Source organism: Lepidochelys olivacea, assembly GCF_965140295.1.
Source record: "Lepidochelys olivacea isolate rLepOli2 genome assembly, chromosome: 27".
Lineage (NCBI taxonomy): Eukaryota > Metazoa > Chordata > Testudines > Cheloniidae > Lepidochelys > Lepidochelys olivacea.
Window position 1 is genome coordinate 16,787,526 of NC_140437.1, and position 18,889 is coordinate 16,806,414.

General features: G+C 50.3%; 1 long non-coding RNA gene across 1 annotated transcript; it reads left to right on the forward strand.

Moving 5' to 3' along the window:
- Nucleotides 1-15,126: 15,126 nt before the first annotated feature.
- On the forward strand, nucleotides 15,127-16,005 carry LOC311513803. The gene is made up of 3 exons (XR_014709781.1): nucleotides 15,127-15,208; nucleotides 15,451-15,549; nucleotides 15,880-16,005. It is a non-coding gene; the product is annotated as an uncharacterized lncRNA (long non-coding RNA).
- The last annotated feature ends 2,884 nt before the right edge of the window (nucleotides 16,006-18,889 follow it).

Here is an 18,889-nt window from a genome sequence, read left to right on the forward strand (position 1 = left end):
ACTGGGCTTCCCTAAATTCGCTCTCCCGTTTCAGAGGGATACAATGTTCCTCCCTGTTTCCCGACCTGGCCTATGTTGTTGTGTGTCTGAGCACTGCAGTGTGGATGCACCAGCATGGTGGGGAAGCCCAGATTTCCATTGCTGTCCAGATGCTCAGACACGGGTTTGGAAACGTGTGTTCCACAGAGCCAGGCTCGGGGTGCAGTGTGGACAGACCCCGCCCCCAGTGAAATCATTGAGCGTTTCACCATTCACTTCAATAGGAGTTGGAGCAGAACCTCAAACAGCCCTGACATCCCATCCCAGAGGTGACTGCACTGCCGTGCTGGGTGATGCTTTCCCTGCATAGTTTGTGAAGCACCTTGGGATCCTTCAGGATGAAAAACCCTCTAGATATCGTGCAGTAATAGAGCCCATCAGAGCAAAGGGCGAGACCAAGGCAAGTCAAGGCTCCAAAGGGCTCGTTTCACCTTCAGATCAGCCCCTGAGAAGCCCGGTGTTATGAAAAGCAGCATGTCAGCGTGAAAGCAATGCATTTTGGGGTGGATCCAGTGGGCCCGTCTCCAGTGCAAGTGACTGATTGCAGGGCGGATGCAACACTCACGAGGAAAACGAGTCATTAGTTAAACCCTGGCCTGAATCATCGGCTCTCTCAAGTACCAACAGAATCCGGGTCCTGACGGGAGGCTTGGGGGCGTGTCATTTTATTGTCAGCCAGGAACATTCCTCACATAATCCCCCAATGAGCACGGAGCAGAGAAATTGCTAATACAAGCTGCAGAGGAGAACAAGACGTTGCTAATTAAAGAATCTCCCAGACTGACGTGGGATGAGTCCTTGATCAAACCTGGCGGTTACTTTGGGGTGACAAAGGGGATGGCTTAAAGAATGTGGGGGTTCCCCCAAAATGTCAGCAAAGCCAAATGGTCTGCATGTGGGGTTGAGCCTGCATCAGGTGTACGTACGCAAGCAGTGTGTGTGTGTATACATGCGGCATCTGCACACCTTTACCAGGTGTCTGTAGGCGTGCACAGCTGGACCAGAAGTGCGGGAAGGCTGGAAATAGAAACCAGGTTTGAAAATGTTCATTTTAGGAAAATCTGGATTTGTTAGAGGTGAGGAAGGTGGGGTGTGCGTTTGGGGAGGATAGAAAAACTCCTGTTGGAGCTGCCCACCCGCTATATCTTGAAGGAAATGTTGCAGAATCTCATCCAACCTAGAGTGTAGTCGAATCTCTTGCACGGAGGCGTCAGGTGGAGCGCGGGGCGTATGGGCCAGGACGTGGGAGTGTCCTGATCCCTGCCTGTGGCACGCAACAGTCCTGTCCCCTGAGGGCTGACACTCCATGTTGGTGGAGGGGTTTAGTGTGCGGGTGCCGGGAGGGCGGGGGTCTGGCTGTACAGGAGGTCAGACCCGCGATCTGGGGCTCCCTTCTGGCCGTACACTATGGCTCTGAGCAGCAGCTATGGTCAGAGGTGCTCTCTGCTGGGAGTTCACTGCCAGGTCTCCCAGTCCAGACATCCCGATTCTTGGAGGAAGAAGAACTTTAAGGCAACACAGCAGCATTGATGACACGTTTCTCCCCGGCCCCTGCTTTTTCCCAGACATCCAGGAGCGGACACCGGGGATGTTACACCGAGGATTTACACAGGGGAAGCAGCTGCTGTCTGGGTGGCCCCTAATGCTACATTAACAGCAAAGGGGTAGTGGGGAGAAGCTACAATAAAATAAAGAAGGTGACAGTTGTTGTAGATTGGGCTAGGGCCACCTGATGCTCTGGGTCTTGATCCATTTCATCCATCTCAGGTCTTCGCACAGCCCCCATCCCCACAGGGTCTTCGCAGCTCACGATTTTGTTAATGTCTTTATGCTCCTAGCCGGGGAAGCAGGCAGGGCTGTTGTCCCCATTTCACAGATAAGGAGCTGAGAGAGAGACTGAGATGCAGATTTGTAAAGGTATTCAGGCCTTGGCATCATGATACCGAACTGACCAAGGAGCCTCCATGTCATTTTCAGCAGAGATTTAGGCATGTAGGAGCCAAAATCTCGTTGACAGTCACCACAATCTCGTTGACAGTTACCTGAAAGGGGGTTCCAAAGAGGATGGCTCTAGACTGTTCTCAATGGTAGCAGATGACAGAAGGAGGAGTAATGGTCTCAAGTTGCAGTGGGGGAGATTTAGGTTGGATATTAGGAAAAACTTTTTCACTAGGAGGGTGGTGAAACACTGGAATGCGTTACCTAGGGAGGTGGTAGAATCTCCTTCCTTAGAGGTTTTTAAGGTCAGGCTTGACAAAGCCCTGGCTGGGATGATTTAACTGGGAATTGGTCCTGCTTCGAGCAGGGGGTTGGACTAGATGACCTTCTGGGGTCCCTTCCAACCCTGATATTCAATGATTCTATGATTCTATGATTCACAACACCTGGACACCTTTAGAAATCTGGGGCTAAGTGGCTTGTCCACAATCCCACACCAAGCTTGTGACAGAGCAGGGACCTGCCTGTCCTGGGAACCCGGCTACCGCTCTAACCACTGGACTATCCTTCCTCTCAGGGCACCATTCACTATCAATCGACAGCACTCTCTGGATTCCCTAGTCCAGAACAGCTCACCCAGCCAGGAATGGCTCTCCCATTGCCATTCAGACTGGAAAGAACACTTACATTTTTGACAGTGAGGGTAATTAGCCAGTGGAACAATTTCCCCAGCACCAGCAGTTTTGAAATCAGGATGGAGTGTTGCTTTAGGAATTATTGTGGGGAAGGTCCCTGGCCTGTGCCGTACAGGGGGTCAGATGACATGCGCACAGTGATCCCTTCTGGCCTTGGGATCTAGGACCCTGGAGGCAAGGAACTGTAAAAGGCAAAGCTATTGTTTGGGAGCCAGGTTCTTTGTCAGCAAGGTGAAGTAAGAATAATCCCCCTCCACACAGATTTTTCCTCTTCTGTCTCCGCAGCCCACGCTGTTTGTCCAGGTCTCATTACCACCGAGCGGGATGATTGATAGGGAAGTAACCCTGGACAGGAAGCTGCACCCAAGTTTGCTCAGCAGAATGGCCAGATGGTGGGAGGCATTTCTGGCCTTGGCCAAGTGTGTTAATTACACTTGGCACTGGTGATAAGGAGGGCGAAGCTGGGAAGGAGGGGGAGCTGGAGATGGGAAGGGAGAGGCAGGGTCACAAGCTGCTGGGACTGATGGAAGGGTGAGGAGGCAGAGGATCAAGAAGAAAGAGGTGAGAACAGAGAACCATAGAAATATGGGACTGGAAGGAACCTTGAGAGGTCATCTAGTCCAGGCCCCTGCACTGAGGCAAGACAAGGTATTATCTAGAACATCCCTAATAGGTGTTTGTCCAACCTGCTCTTAAAACCTCCAGTGAGGGAGATTTCACAATCTCCCTATGTAATTTGTTATAGTTCTTAACTACCCTTACAGTCAGGAAATGTCTAACCCGAACCTCATTGCTGCAATTTAAGCCCATGGCTTCCTGTCCTGTCGTCAGAGGTTAAGGAGAACAATTTATCATCCTTTTCTTATAACAGCTATTTAAGTCCTTGAAGACTTATCATGTCCCCTCTCAGTCTTCTCTTCTCCAAACTAAACAAACCATTTTTTCCCACTCTTTCCTTATAGGTCATGTTTTCTGGACCTTGAATCATTTGTGTTGCTCTCCTTTGGACTTCCTCTAATTTGTCCACATCTTTCCTGAAGCGTGGTGCCCAGAACTGGACACAATACTCCAGTTGAGGCTTTATTCGTGCTGAGTAAAGCGGAAGAATTACTTCTTGTGTCTTGGTTACAACATTTCTGCTAATACGTTCCAGACTGGTGTTCACTTTTTTCCCCAACGATATTACATTGTTGACTCAGTTTAGCTTGTGATCCACTATGACCCCCCCAGATCCCTTTCCGCAGTACTCCTTCCTAGGCAGTCATTCCCATTTTGTATGTGTGCAACTGATTGTTCCTTCCTCAGTGGAGTACTTTGCATTTGTCCTTATTGAATTTCATCCTACTTATTGCAAATAATTTCTTAGTTTGTCCAGATCATTTTGGATTCAAATCCTGTCCGCAAAGTGCTTGTAACCCCTCCCAGCTTGGTATCGTCTGCAACCTTTGTAAGAGTACTCTCTATGTCATTATCCAAATCATTTACAAAGATATTGAATAGAACCAGACTGAGGCCAGATCCCTGTGGGACCCCTTTTGATACGACCTTCCAGTTTGACTGGGAACCATTGATAGCTACTGTCTGAGTATGGTTTTCCAACCAGTTGTGCACCCACCTTATGATAGGTTCATCTAGGCCACATTTCCCTAGTTTTCTTACGAGAATGTCACTTGAGACAGTATCAGAAACATTGCTAAAGTGGAGATATATCACTTCTACTGTTTTCCCCTATCCACAAGGTTTGTTACCTGTCAAAGAAGGACACATGAGGTTTGTTTGACCTGATTTGCTCTTGACAAAGTTGACGGTTACTTATCACCTTATTATCTTCTAGGTGCTTACAAATGGATTGTCTGATTATTTGCTCCATTATCCCTCCAGGTACTGGAGTTAATAATTCCCCAGGTTGTCCTTATTCCCCTTTTTATACCTAGATAGTATATTTTCTTTTTTCCAGGCCTCTGGGATCTCTCCCCTCCTCCCCATTCTGAACAATCATTGCTCATGCCTCAGAGAGCTCTTCAGCCGGTTGTGTTCTAGGATGTATTTCGTCAGGCCTGTTGACCTGAAGACTTGTCTAAGTAATTCTTAACTTGTTCTTTCCCTATTTTAGCCTCAGATCCTACCCCATTTACACTGATGTTCACTATGCTAATCAGCTGATCGCTGCTCACCTTTTCACTGAAAACTGAAACAAAACAGGCATTTGGCACTTCAGCCATATCGTAAGCCTATGGGGTTGTGGCAGGTGCGAATCACGGAGAGCTGGAAACCTGCCAGGAGGTCATTGTGGGTGGGCCAGTGGGGTGCTGGGAGCCTAAGAACATAAGAGCGGCCATTCTGGGTCAGACCACATGTCCATCTAGCCCAGTGTCCTGTCTTCCGACGATGACCAATGCCAAGTGCCCCAGAGGGAATGAACAGAACAGGTAATCAACAAGTGATCCATCATCCCCTGTCGCCCATTCCCCGCTTCTGACAAACAGAGGTTAGGGACACCATCCCTGCCCATCCTGGCTTATAGTCATTGATGGACCTATCCTCCATGAACTTATCTAGTTCTGTTTTGAACCCTGTTATAGTTTTGGCAAGGAGTTCCACAGGTTGACTGTGCGTGTTGTGAAAAAAATCACATTTGGGATCTACTTATACAGCTCCTAGAATAACAGGATCCTGGCCCATGGCTGGGTACTACGTTCATACAAATAATAAATAATAATGATGCTCATTCACCATGGGCCTGACCTAATCCCCAGTGAAGACTATGGGAGCCTTTCCACTGAGTTTGGTGGGCTTTGGATGAGGCCCAAGGGAACCACTGTATATCTCCGCAACCTCTTCTGTCTGAGTCAGGGAGCTCCATCCGTTTGTTTTCCATGCTCTGACTAGGCACCGCTTGGGCACCAGCTGCAACCCTGGTGTCCTGCAGCAAGAGTCTGGTTCCGTTGTGGCACTGCAAGGCGTTTGCTTTGCCTTGGTTTGCAGTCGCTGAGTGGCAGTTGGTGCTGCAGATGGGCCCCTCCGCTGCTCACATTCCTCCGCGTTTGCTCACAGGGGAGAGCCCAGAGATGGTAAAGCCAGGGCTGCCCTGCCCAGAAGCATTGCAACAGGCTGACACCTGGCTACCGCCGCTCTAGGCTGAAAACACTTCTGACATCAGCTGGAGCAGGTGACAGTGTGGCCACCTGGCCTACCTACTTCCTCCTGACCTAGTCAGCCACCGTATGGCTCAACGCTGGACTGCAATACGCCTGCTCGACCGGTCCTGCTCCCCCACCCAGCCCACCGTTCCAGCGCTGGAGACACATGTGCAGCTGTCGGGGCACCTCCCTGCTGACACCGACTCCCTGCTACTCCAGTTCTAGGCGTCCCACATTCTGACGCCCCTCGGGCCAGCCCTGCGGCGCCCCCCGGCAGGAGCACACTAACCAGCTCCCCTCTTCCGCAGCCCCAGCGGAAAGATCCAGGATTGAGGCGCAGTCTGTCCAGGAGCGGGGTTGAGGTAGAATTGCTGGGGTGCTTGCCTTGCTGCTGTCCATATTCTAACTGTCCCGTGAATAAACAGACACTTCAGCTTGCAAGTGCTGGCAAGGCACTAAATCCACCTCAAGGACAGAGCAGTGGGAGCTGCTCATGGAGCTGGAAGCGATTTTCCCGGGAGGAAGGCAAACTGCCCTGGAAAGAAAGCACTGCACAGCTCACTAGCAGGTTTCAGAGGAGCAGCCGTGTTAGTCTGTATTCGCAAAAAGGAAAGGAGTACTTGTGCACCTTAGAGACTAACCAATTTATTTGAGCATAAGCTTTCGTGAGCTACAGCTCACTTCATCGGATGCATAGCATGGAACATATAGTAAGATATATATACACATACAGAGAAGTTGGAAGTTACCATACAAACTGTGAGAGGCTAATTAGTTAAGATGAGCTATTATCAGCAGGAGAAAAAGCTTTTGTAGTGATAATCCAGATGGCCATTTAGACGGTGGACAAGAAGGTGTGAGGATACTTCACTTAAGGAAATAGATGCAATATGTGTAATGACACTGGTAGATATCTGCCATCATGTGCCAGCAATGCCCCTCTGCCATGTACATTGGCCAAACCAGACAGTCCCTACGCAAAAGAATAAATGGACACAAATCTGACATCAGGAATCATAACATTCAAAAACCAGTCGGAGAACCCTTCAACCTCTGTTGCCACTCAGTAAAAAATCTAAGGGTGGCAATTTTGCAACAGAAAAGCTTCAAAAACAGACTCCAAGGAGAAACTGCTGAGCTTGAATTAATATGCAAACTAGATACCATTAACCTGGGTTTGAATAGAGTCTGGGAGTGGGGCTGGGTCATTACACATATTGCATCTATTTCCCTAAGTGAAGTATCCTCACACCTTGTCAACTGTCTAAATGGGCCATCTGGATCATCACTACAAAAGTTTTTTTCTCCTGCTGATAATAGCTCATCTTAACTAATTAGCCTCTCACAGTTTGTATGGTAACTTCCAACTTCTCTGTATGTGTGTGTGTATATATATATATATATAATCTTACTATATGTTCCATGCTATGCATCCGATGAAGCGAGCTGTAGCTCACGAAAGCTTATGCTCTAATAAATGTGTTAGTCTCTAAGATGCCACAAGTCCTCCAGCTCACTAGCACTTCCTCAGCCCCCCCCCCCCCCCCACCGGGCTCAGGGCTTCAGGTTCAGAAGTAAGATTTGCAATTCCAGCAGACTGACACGGCACAGCGCCCCCCACCTCCCCGAGAGGGGAAACGTCTGGCATGAGGGCAGCTAGTCTGAAAGACATTGGACACCAAAGCCCCCTGCCCCTTCCGCACCTAGAGCGTGCTAAAGCCTTTCCTAACACAGGCACCTCCACAGTGAAGGACCACCAGTCAGAAATGGATCTTGGCAGTTGCGGGTGGGCTCAACCCATGTGTCAAACTTGCCACCATGGCCTTCTTAATTTTCATCCTGCCATAAGGAATTTCCAGTGCTTTTCTCATGACATTGACCAAACATGGCATGGGAAAGGGAAGGCACTCAGCATTTATGAGGACAAGATGATCTGCCTTCTGGCTTTATTTGTTTCCTTCGTTAGTGAATTAGCCTGGGAACTCTCTCTCTGTCCCCCTTCTTTTCTGTCCCGAGTCCTAGAGTAACCCATAAGAACGCCCATACTGGGTCAGACTAAAGGTCCATCTAGCCCAGTGTCCTGTCTTCCAACAGTGGCCAGTGCCAGGTGCTTCAGAGGGAATGAACAGAACAGGTAATCATCAAGCGATCCATCCCCTGTCATCCACTCCCAGCTTATAGCAGTCAGAGGTTTAGAGACACCCAGAGTATGGGGCTGCGTCCTTGACCATCTTGGCAAATAGCCATTGACGGACCCATCCTCCATGAACTTATCTAGTTCTTTTTTGAGCCCAGTTATACTTTTGGCTTTCACATCTCCTGCAAGGAGTTCCACAGGCTGACCGCATTGTGTGAAGTACTTCCTTACATTTGTTTTACACCTGCTACTTATTAATCTCATTGGGTGACCCCTGATTCTTCTGTTATGTGAAGGGGTAAATAACATTGCCTCTTCACTTTCTCCAGCGGTTTTATAGACCGCTATCATAGCCTCCCTTAGTCGTCTCTTTTCCAAACAGAACAGTCCCAGTCTTTGAAATCTCACCTCATAGGGAAGCCGTTAAATACCCACAATCATTTTTGTTGCCTTTCTCTGTACTTTCTCTTTTCTGAGATGGTGTTACCAGAACTGCATGCAGTATTCAAGGTGTGGGCACACCAGGAATTTATATATGGATTTATATATGTATGATGTCACTGCCCACGTGAGTGTATCATTGAAAGCCAGCCACTCCAATACAAAGGAAGGGTCTGCTCCTAGTACTGCGATGGGTAGTTAATGGGAAAATAAATATAGGTTGCAGGCAGGTAGACAGCTTGTTTATTTCTTCCTGTTGAATGACAAAAGTGTCATGTAAATATTTTCCTGTTAAACTGAGTACCATGAAAACAGGCTCAGAAATTACCTCACTGATAAAGCATATGATGTTTAAAGTCCATGCAAATTCAGAGCTCTGGGCCAGTCCAAGACTGTAAAATGAACTCCCCTGGGATTTAAGCACCATCTCAAACCTCACCACCTTCCATTGCATGTGCAAGGCACTGTTATTCTACTTGACTTTGCTAATATAAACACTTAGCACATACCACACATACTCTGTTCCCCCCCCCAGGGAGACAGAGAGAGAGAGAAAGAACAAACCACATGTGGCAAATGCTAGTCACATCATTTAATGCACTGTTGGAAGGCGAGCAGATGCCGTCGTCATGGGCTTGGTAGCTGAAGCCAGATATAATAGAATTTTGCAGATTTGCAGATTGTTTTCAGTACCACATATACTGTCAAAACAATGTACTAACAGATGAGTCCATCTGAATCTCAGATTGCTCTGGACTGCCTGCCGGCATGCGTTGCCTAGTACTTAGAGCTGAGGCGTGGGAATCAGTACTCTAGGCTTTTCCTCTGCCTTCTGTGGTTAGCTCACCAGCGTTAGTAGGAGAAACCCTGGAGCCGGGATGCCTGGGTTCTGCTCTAGCTCCTTGCCACAGTGCAGCCTTGGGCAAGTCACTTTTTCTCTGCCCCTTAGTTTGTCTCCCGGTAACCTGGGTGACGATGGTGACCCACATCACAAAGGCTTCATCATGAATGTCCGTAAAGAGCTTTGAGATCCTCAGAGGAAAGGCGCTATAGAAATGCAAAGCCCCATCCTCCCCTTAGGTTGTTTATCATTCACAGTAATGGAAAGTGACTAAACATGGATCATGACAACTTTAAGCTGCCATTGCTAGTACTTAGAGGATGCCACAGCTTACATGGCTCAAGGCTGGTTTTAGAATGAGGAAACCTTGACCTTTGCCAGCATCTTATTGTTTCTGGATTTCTCTGGGATTGTCTAACCCTCAACAGTAGCAGCAACAACAAAAAGGGGTTTAATAGAATCCATGGCAGGAAGATGAGGATGTTCAAGCACCAAATGGAGCTTTTAGGCAGTGTTCAGAGTGTATACAGGATTCCCGGAGGATCTCTGCCTTTAAAGGAAGAATAAAGGGTCATGCTGTGTCACAGAAATCAGAAGAAAATGACGCACAGCTCAAAAGAAGAAATTAGAAAGTCTGTGGGAACCAGAAGTGGAAAGGAAAATACGCTAAAGGGTCTAATTAGAGCTGACCTACAGGGTATGCTCCAGTTCCCCCATCTCTGTGCTGGGCTCTCCTTCCCAGCACAGACAGACACTGCAATGCGGGACTGGTTTCCTCTCATTTTCCCTTTCCACTCATTTTATGCGTATTGCCATTTAATTACTGGGAGGAAGCAGGTTATAGGTGCACAGAGATGTAATAAATCGGATGGTCTAATGTTGCCCTCTAGTGGACAGTAGCTTACAAAGCATGTACACACATTGTGGGAGCCAGGGATTCATTACAACTTGAGGTGATAATGCCCTGGCTCATAAGGCCCAGGCCCAGCTCAGCCCTCTCTTCACATACACACACTTCAACCCCTCTCCTTTTGCTACAAAGCTGCCTCATTTCTTTACAAGGGAGAAGCGATATCTCTCACCCAGTCAGACCAGATATACCCGCTCTTCAATTTTCACTTGTGTTGAAAGGGCTCTGGATTGGGGGGGACTGCCATCACCCCCAGTAAAGCACTAGGGGGAAGGTGTTCTCACTCGATTGCCAGGCACACTGGAAGGATAGCTGAATATTTTGCACACTCCTGCAGCATTCTGCACTACCTTCTGCTGCCCTTTCTCAGCTGGTATTGCCATGGACACTCCTTCCTGATGCTACCCCAGTGATACGTCCATTGTTGCTTCAACATGCCAGCAGCGAACAAATATCTTCCTCCAGGCTGGATTTCTTGAGCAGCAGGGAGTTGCATGGTTAGGAACACATCTACGAATCAACAAAATCAGGCTCTTGTTTAATGCTCTTGCTTTTAATTTATACTCGGATTCTCATTCAGGGTTATTTGCAATATCTGGGACCAGGGATCTTGTTGGGGCTTTTCCTACCTCTAAGATCTTTGGGACACATACTGTGTATGGCGAGCATCTATCACCTTGCAGATGCTACTTAAATAGAAATAACCAGTAATAACTGCTCCTCCTCCTCCTGCTGCTGCTTTCCCCACCACTCAAGCCTCAGTTCAAAACCATCCTTTGCTTCCCTTTTCTCTGTACTCAGCTACATTCTGTGCTATATTTCCCATCAAGAAATGAAAAAAAGACATATAAAGGTGAAATCTTGACTGGCAAATACAGGATGGATCCCTGTAGTCAAATCTGCAGATTATTATTACAGATATGACACTGTGGTATCTGGCTGCAGTGCAGAGGTGAAGTTGAGATACTCTAGTTCTCAGATGCTGTGTTTTTGCCACCTCCATTTGGAAGGGGTGGGATCTTTACAGTCTAGCAGACCTCACCCTCAGGAAGATTTCGCTGCTATTCAGCCCAGTTGGTAGGTTTTCTTACTTCCATCCCTATTCCTCCTAGCTGCACCATTAGTCTGTTGCAAACAAGTTACTTGGTCCTTTGGCAGTGTTGCTGTTTGTTAGGTCATGCAGCATCTTCATGTGAGAGTGCAACACTCCATATATCACTCAAATAATATTCAGGCCCTCCAGCTGGTTAGAGATGGTAAAATCCAGCCTCATGTGCAAGGCAAAAGGGGCAGTGTGTGCACAGATGTGTTAGCAGCATATTTCAGCATAGCTCACTGGATGTGAAGCATACACACCACAGTTTCTCATGTCAGCCCTCCAAGAATACAGCATTTTCCCTTCCATGGGGGTGAAGCCTTGGTTAGCGTTAAGGAAATTATGCTCTAAACATGGCCCTGACCCTATGGCCCCATGCTGCATCACGGCACACCTAATTCCTTAGCCACTGCACCATGCCACGCAGGTTTGCAGGGTTAGCTCCCGGGCATCAGACCCTGCCAGTGGGGCAAGTTATAGTGAGATCGCTCGGGTGACAACAGCTGGCTCCGGGGCCCAGAGCCAGGCCAGGCAGCTGCTGCAGCCAGTCACAGAGCTGGGCGAGCGGCCCATGGCTTCAGAGCCCCCTGTGAGCGTCCCACGCTCTCATAACCCCTGGGGATATCCCCCCCCCCGGCCGCCAATGACTTGCTGGGCCAGGGGGCCATGCCCGAACCCACTGCGGCTGCCCCCGGCCCCATCCTCCCTTCTCCAGGCTCTGCCAGGACCCCAGGGCGATGCCCAGCCCCGCAGAGCCAGCTTGTGCCCTGAGCCCCCAGGCCAGGGCCCCCCCCTTGCTCCAGCCCATGAGCCCCCAGCACAGGCCAGGGCCAGGGCCTCCCCCCCCCTTTGCTCCAGCCCATGAGCCCCCAGCACAGGCCAGGGCCAGGGCCTCCCCCCCCCTTTGCTCCAGCCCATGAGCCCCCAGAACAGGCCAGGGCCTCCCCCCTTGCTCCAGCCCATGAGCCCCCAGCACAGGCCAGGGCCCCCCCCTTGCTCCAGCCCATGAGCCCCCAGCACAGGCCAGGGCCCCCCCCTTTGCTCCAGCCAACCCTGCTCCAAGCCCCACCCCCCTTTAAAGCCTCCTGCGCCGGACGCCCCGCCCGGGCTATTCCAACAAGCCCCCGCTCCCGGGGGGGGAGCGTCCCTCCTTCTCCAGGGAGGGCGCGGCGCGGTCACGTGGTTTTGTTGTGGCCCCGCCCCCCCAGCTGTGTTTCTGGCCAGGTGTTCGCGCTGGGGCCACGTGGGGCCGGGCCTGGCCCTGGCGGGGAGGAGGCGGCGGAGACAAAGGCCGGCCCCGCTCCAGCTGGTTGCGGGGGGGGGGGCTCTTTGCGGGGTGCAGAGGCTCCCTGGGGGCGGGCTCTGGGGGGAGTCCAGGGGCTTCCTGGTGGCTGGTTAGCAGGTGGCCCCCGGGGGCTGGGAGCTTGTCCACACCCAGCTGTCAAATGGGGGGTGGAGTTTGCACCTGTGCGCCCCTGTTAAGCTGATAACTTTTTATTTAAAACCATAAGCTCTGTCCCCGCTTCGTGGTGGGCCCTCCCCTCGGCACTGCCCCAGCCACCCCTTGGCCAGGGCTCCTCTCCCTCTCCCTGGGACATTGCCCGGCCCCCACTCAGCCCTCGGTCATTCCCTGGGGCGGAGGCTTGTGCATGTGGCTTCCAGGGTCTGTTTTGTGGCAGGCTTTGGGAGGGGGGTGCAGGTGTCTTTGTTATGAGGGGTTAATTCACCAAATGTGACCCGTCCCCTTGGTAAGAATAACCAGCCCAGTCTGTTTTCCTTCCATCTACGATCGGGCTCTGGGCTCATCCCCGGCCCTGCCGGGGCGCTAAGCGAGGTGATCCCAGGAGTCTGAAGAGTCCAGAGCGCTGATGAGCCTCAGCAGATCAATTCCCAGCACTGCCAGAGACTCACCAAGCGAATGTGGGCAAGTCAGAGAATCCTAGACCTGTAGGGTTAAAAGAGACCGCAAGGGCCATCTAGTGTGACCCCTCCTCCCCGCCTTACTCCCTTTGTGCCTCAGCTCCTCGTCTGTAAAATGGGGACAGTGACCTTTCTTTTCCCTACCCCATCTCATCCGTTTGGACTGTAAGGACTTAGAGGCAGGGGCCGTCTCCTCCTAGGGATCTGTATGGCCCACCGCCCGGGGGGCTCTGCTATTGTATGGGCCTCGTAGGCATCACTAGACGGCAAGTAACAGCCTGCACCCGTCACTGCCTCACTGCTCACCTGTGAAACGTGCAGTGCTTGTGTAACCCACGCACCTCCTCGGTGGGGTGCTCTGTCCCATCTCATGGCACCGAGACCACTTAGAGAGAGAGAGAGAGAGAGACAATGAGTCTGCTCTACAGCCTGCGCTAACAGCCAGCTGGCTATTAGCTCATGCACTGAACTCCAGAGGCCCCAGGTTCGATCCCGCCTGCCGACAACCGGGGTCTGTCAGTGTTACGCTTGCCGTCAGTAGCTACATTGGGTGCCAGGGTCCCCAGCACTGGGGTTCAGCTCCTTAAGCCGCCCTTTATTGAGGGGCTTCTCAAAGCTTCAGTAGAGCTTATTTAATCTGGCTCCGTTAACCCTCCTCACATGCACTGAAATCTGCTCCTCTGTTCCATGCACATGCTGACTTATTGCTGGGTCACTCCTAAGCACTGGGCTGCTGGCAGCTTCCTGGGTTGGGAAGGGAAATGCCCCTTTAGGGGGGTGAAACCAGGCTTATGTGGAATTTGCAGACTTACAAGGAGAGTGGTGAGCAGTTCTATCAAAAACCCACCCCCTGCCTCTCACAGCAGAAGCGGGACTGTAAAGCAAATTGGCTTTTTGTTTAATTCTAACTTCTTTCAGTTGGGAAAGAGATCACACTTTGCTGTCCCTGCCATGCTGGGAGTGCTGACTGCTCTGACTACACCGAATCTAGTAGGGTTCATCGGATTTCCACTAATCACCTGAGGTGCAGAGGGCGGGAGGCTACAAAAGGACCCTGCTGAGCTGGTGTTAACAGGATTTCAGCCTGTCTGGCAGTGTTCAGCCTGGAGTTCTGATAACCACGGAACTGCAAACTGTTCTCAGTGGTAAGCCCCATGTCCATGTGGCTACAGCCATCCTTTAATCACCTGTCTGGTCTTCATCTTCATAATTCATAGCCAAGTATTTCTTTTGCATCCTGTTGCTTCTGTTTCTGCCTGTTGTGGGAGTTTAAATTCTTTTCCCTGTTACTTTATATTTCACTTATGTCTAGAGGCTCCAGTTGCTCGGCCCTGTGGAAACACATCACTAGTCTCTTCCCGAAAGAGTTCAAAATCCGGACAGACAAAGAGTGGGAGAAATAACGAATATCCTCGCTTTACAGGCGAGGAAGGGAGGCCCAGAGACAGTAAGCGGCTTGCCCAAGGTTGCCCAGTGACAGAGCTGCAAATTAAACCCAGATCTCCTGAGTCCCCGTCCAGAGCCACCACCCTGAGACCAGCCTCTCTCCCACCCTTTTATTTCTTCACATTCTGTTGGAGAAATTGTCGCAACCTTCTGAAGTGGGGAGATGGCACTGGCTTGAGGTCCCCTCCAGAATGAGCAAGGGCCTTGCTCAGGATGCTTAGTGGCGTGTGGCTTCGTGTGCAACTTTGCATGGTGTCACGGTTTAAAAAGTAAAGCTTCTGTGTAGCTGGGACTTGGGAAGGTCCTTGCTCCTGTATGGTTTCCTCTGTGCCCTTCAGGGTGCTGGCCACACGTTTCCTAGAGCTTGTCTATGTGGGGACATTGGAGGAAGATTAAGCTAAAGTGAATTAAGCCCACTTCACTTCTGAATGAGAGCGTCTACATAGGATGCTTTAACTGTAACTTCACGCCTTTCATTTTTCTTCTCTTTCCAGAAAGTCCCCATGTAGACAAGCACCAAGTCTCGGTCTCCTTTTTGCAGAACCGGACGGTGGACAACGTTTGTGCCAAGGTGGCTTGAAAACCAGTAGGACTTAAGAGCCTAGGTACTGGTGAAAATTTTACCCAATGTTGTTTAACTTATGAATGAAAAATAATGTACATAATACAGCCAGAGGTTTACCAAACTCTTGGTGGGTGTAATAAATACAGAGGAAAACAAATGCTGCTTCTCTTTGCAAATGCTCTCTGGAAGGAATTGACAGCATCTCTCTCCTTCCCCTTTACACGGATGTGCCAATGCCCATCGGAAACTGAAACTGAACTGCCTTGTGATGTTGCCTTTCAGCGAAAGCGGGAAAGATGCGGTTGCCTGGAAGCATCACACCAGTGGTGAATGTTGGAACCAAGAGAGAGACTAGGACCCCGAAGAATGGGAGTGTGGCAGGTAAGAGACAGAGTGACCTTTTCCTTGGGTCTTTCGGAGCTACTGCCCCGGCTGAGAGGGTCAGCCACTCAATACAGGGTTCTCTCATGGGTTGTTACACTTTGGGAGGTGGCGAGAGACTCTCCTGGGGTTGACCAGAGACCGTAACAAAGAGAGAAAGGATCCCTAGGGTCATCCCATTGAAGTAGTAGTCCCTGTCCCTGGCTCTAGATATTCCTGCTAACTGAAATGCAATGGACAATAATCTGCTGTATCTAGGGTGTTGTAAGGGGCAGTGTGCTCAAAGTGTGGCTGCCATCTTTCCCCTAATCCACACCCTCTTCCTCACAGAGCTGCCCGGCTCCTCGTGAACCTGACGAGTCCCTGCCCACAAAGGCGCACGCACGACGAGTTCGCTGCTCTAATTCCAGATGGGCAAAGCCAAGGGCCAGGCTGCCAAGGGCGCTATTTACTGCGAATAAAATGGAGCAAACGCTGCCTCCTTTGATACCAGTAGGGCGGTGCTGGCCATGGAGATTGCAGGTTCCAGTGTGAGTAGTGTATCTTTCTGCCTCGCTCGCGATGGACCATTGCCTAGTCCCTGAAGGCTGCACCCCCAGATTGTCTGTCCATAAAGTCATCTGTGGGCTGCACTGTGTCTGCCCCGATTCAAATAGGCTTAGAGCCCAGTCCGGGGGTGGTGGGGAAGGAAAAGCACTCTTCATTGTTTTTCATGTGCTGGGATTATTTGGATTTCAGGTGTCACTTCCTGCCGACATGGGGGTTAACTGTTTTAATCACCGCCCTTACCACATAGGTGGTGATTGGGCCATGCCAAGTCACTTGCAGGTGGGAAGTGTGAAAACCGGTTTGCACAATTTACACCTTATCCGCCAGCTCTGAAGAGGCAGCTCCTCCCATCTCCAAGTTAGGTTTGTCTGTTTGCTTTTGGAGATAAGCCTCAGTCCCCAGGAACTATGAGAGAGCGAATGCAGTACTCACTGGAGAATAGCTTTACGATTTGTATTTAGCTAGTAGGGAAACCTGCATGATTTTGCCTCTTGGAGAAAAAATAACAGGACAGGAGGAGAGGAGGAATAACACATAATTCTTAACTAGAATCCCCCCTCCCCAAGCCCCCCAGTGCAAACATCCCTGTATTTTGGATTGGGCCCACATTGTGATATAGGTGAACGCTAGTGGCGAAATTTTAAAAAGGTTATTAGTGTTGTGCAGGGGGAGAGGATTTTCTTACTGGGTTTGCACCACAGGAATGATAAACAAGCTATTGAGCTTGTCTGCGTGGCCTAGCAGTTACGTGTAGCTTGTGAATATACCATTTTTACCCAGTGGGATGTGGCCCCGCCATCCCCCCCAAGTTGGCAGCCAAACTTCTGTTTCCTTTTGAGAAAATGATGTCTCGAATAGAGACTGAGCCCTGGCGTGAACAAAAACCTTCTAGCACAACCGTTCTGCCCTTCCAAGGAAGTTGATCATGTTTATTGTCCAGGTGGAAGATGTTTTATCTTGTCCATTCCCGTTCGCATACCCAACAAACCCCAGTTCTTTTGCCTTGGGGAAGAAAATACTCTGACTCTTGTGCTGTTCTGAGCAGAAGGATTAGTGGATGGTTATTTTGGGTCCAAAGACTAGTCCTGCTTTGCCTTTCCTGTTTGGCTTCTTGTCTTGCTGTCACGCTCGAGCAGATGTTCATTCTCCAGCAGTTCAGGTGAAAAAGATTGCAGTAAGATATTGGGCATCTCTGAACCTGTCTGCTCTGCTTGGGCACCAGGACTAGATCTTTCTGCTTCCTCCCCAGTGCTCAGACATCCCACAGGTTCATTATCATTAGGGTGGATCACATCACACAGTGGAGATACAGTCAAAGTAGAAACAGTCTTTCTTCCCCCTCACTTGGCTCGTGGGGTGGTGGGTGAGGTCTCTATCTAAGCCCTATCTGAAGCCATAGCTTATGTCATGTGGGAAACTTGTTAACTTTGTGTGTTGTGGCAGCACTAGGAGCCCCAGTCGCAGACCTGGCTCCCGTTGTGCCAGGTGCTGTACAAAGACAGAACAAAAGAGCTCACGCTCTGTGTAAGGCAGACAGATGGGGGGAGTACAAGGGAACAGTTAGACCACAATGGTCAGCGTGGTGTTAGAGACAAGCTGCAGACACAGTGTCCTAAGCCATAATCCATTCCCTGCTCTGCCTTCCCAGCATGCCTCACCTCCAGGTTTCCCATTGCTGGAGCCACACGCTAGAAAGCAAGAGGAGAGGGGAGGGTGGGTCACTGGTGGTAGAAACTGTTCCGTGTAACCTCTTGGAAGCTGCAAAGGGAGGCTGAACTCCTCACCCTGCTATGTGTACATTGTTATTCGAGGGTTGCGTGCAGTTAGGGTGGAGGGGGAGGTCAGTGAACAAAACAGTAAAACACTTGGGGTTGGGGTGGGTGGGGGAATATTTCTAGATGACAGACTTCACACACACACACACACATTGTTTTGGTGGGGTGTGGGCAGAGCGCCTTCCAGGGAGCTGTCAGCATAGGTGGAGTAGAGACAAACGGTAGCAGTTGTTTTTCTTCATTTGAACCTCTGCAAAAAGCCACAGCTAAAGGGCACCTCTTCTATGCAAGTGAGAGAGAGATTGTCAAAGCCAGCTGCCATGGAGAGGGGAGGTATCAGTTTGCAGCAAACGCGATCATTTTCCCCTTAAAGCATAGTAAACGAACACTCGGCAATACAGAACCAGCCCTTCTGATTTCATGAATGGCAGAGCCCATGTGTAGATGAGGAGCAGTATGGTACAGTACAACCCCAGCTGTGAGGGTGGATCGTGGAAACGTGGGAATCCTTCAGAGAGAGGGAGCTGTACTAGAAGCTTTGACAACAGTGGCTGTAACTGAAGTTAAAGCCTTGCCAGCGTTAGGCTCCATTGAAGTTGAGCATCTAAAACTAACTTCTAGTTTCTGCATATTGGACAAGAACTGCAGCTGCAGGCTTTACAGCAGTGGTGGGCAACCGGCGGCCCATCAGGGTAAGCTGATTGTGGGCCGCGAGACATTTTGTGGTCAGTGTCCACAGGCACGGCGCCCTGCAGCTCCCAGTGGCCGCGGTTCGCCATTCCCGGCCAATGGGAGCTGGAGGAAGCGGCAGTCACCACATCTGTGTGGCCTGCAGCTCCCATTGGCCAGGAATGGCGAACCGCGGCCACTGGGAGCTGCAGGGGGCCGTGCCTGTGGACATTGACTGTCCACAAAATGTCTCGTGGCCCACAATCAGCTTACCCTGATGGGCCGCCGGTTGCCCACCACTGCTTTACAGGGACTGCATGTGTGAACATTAGCAGCTGGGAGGAGGG